This window comes from Aphanomyces invadans (assembly GCF_000520115.1).
Source record: "Aphanomyces invadans strain NJM9701 unplaced genomic scaffold supercont1.25, whole genome shotgun sequence".
NCBI classification, from domain to species: domain Eukaryota; phylum Oomycota; class Saprolegniomycetes; order Saprolegniales; family Verrucalvaceae; genus Aphanomyces; species Aphanomyces invadans.
Genome location: NW_008580170.1, coordinates 950840 through 952560, shown reverse-complemented (window position 1 = coordinate 952560; position 1721 = coordinate 950840).

The following is a 1721-nucleotide window of genomic DNA, read 5'->3' as shown; positions in this document are numbered from 1 at the left end:
TCCATAATATTATTCTAAAAACATGAACGAGTACAACTGAGTGAATTTTCCGACGTTACCTGTACTTGGGTTGCTACCAGCTAAAATCAATCTACTCATACAAATATGTATCAATCATAATACAGGGAACGACGGAAACCCTCCCCCCACGGTACTCAACCATACTTCTGGAATATTAATATTATTGACGTCCAAATCATCCTCATGAAATAAAAAATAGTTTTAGCCAATCGATGACAATATTATCCACGGCCAAGCACATGGCACGATACAACTTGACCTTGCTCTCGTCAAACAACAACTGAACACGTTGTTCCTGATACGTTGTTTACTTAATATTATCCAAATGTTTTATTGTATTATCCTTAAATGTCAAAGTAAGATTGCCTTCCCGGTATTGATGCCCGTTGTCATTTACTGTGACGCCACTTCAACTATTACCATGTCAATCTAATTCCAGCAACCTCTCAAACATTGCACCAGTGGGAAGTAGTTTTCATCTTTCGCACCAAGAAGATAACTTCGCTCAATCATTAATTGAGCTAAAATATACATTCTACCTGCCTCATTGATCTAAGGATCACTCACAACAACAGAAATTTCTGGTGCGTTGTTTTGAATAACAATGTACGCCAACATCGCGCAAAATGGATGTGAAAAACCGTAGACTGCAAACACCCCTCGTAACAGCATGTAACATTGGCTTGCCAGCAGCAAAAACGCTGCCCTGTAGATTTTGTCCTAATTGTATGACTCGTTCAGGAAGAAATGGAACAAATATTGAGAGTGTAATTCTTACGTCAATACGAAATACAAAATAATAAATGCTTGTGTGAGGCAATAAGACAGGTCGATTCGCTCTTTCGACGCGGAGCCTATTGACGAGCAAGCTGATCTATCAGCAAATGGCTCCACGAAAAATGTGTGGTGTCCACAGCCGAGATGAGACTGGCCATGATATTCCGAGGGATTGCCGATGAGAAAGAAATGCCTTGTGGGGTTTTCATTCTCTCGTCCACGAAGGCTCTGTCTCATTGAAGGGTTGGTTTAGTTGAAGTATTAACCAGTTGTGAATGTACTAGTTGTACAGTCCGCGAAATAATTATATGCGCACATTGAAATCTTCAGTAAAACGCGATTAATGTCAGATAAAAAATACACCAAGACTTTGGAGATTGTTTCCCACAAAGGCTATACCTCCAAGTCAAATTGCTACAGTACCATACATACGTTGTGCTTGAATTTGCCAACATATAGGAGTATGGTTGAATTGACCCAGTCTGAGGCATCGGAAATATTTATATGCGCACTGCGTTTTAAGTTTTCTTAATGTTAAAAGACGCATTCGAAATGGAAACAAATTGGTGCGGGGATTTGGCCAATGAATAGGCAACGTTGTGGCGCGAATCATGACAAAATTGGCCAACTGCGTATCATGCCAAGGGGTCCCAAGCTCACAGCCATCGAAATGGGCCAAATTTTGGCCTGGAAGCACGAGAAGGTATCCAATCGTGAGATTGGACGAATGCTTAAACGTCCTGAGTCATTAGTGCGTTCGTACCTGAAGTCCCCCGGCACGTACGGTACGAAGAAGCGGTCGGGAAGGCGAGTGAAGTTGATGAAGCGTGACATATGCCGCATTTACCGCAACGCAATCGTACGAAACTTGTCAGCAGCGCAAAGCGCCAAGACACTATCGGTGCGGGTGACTACCCGCACTG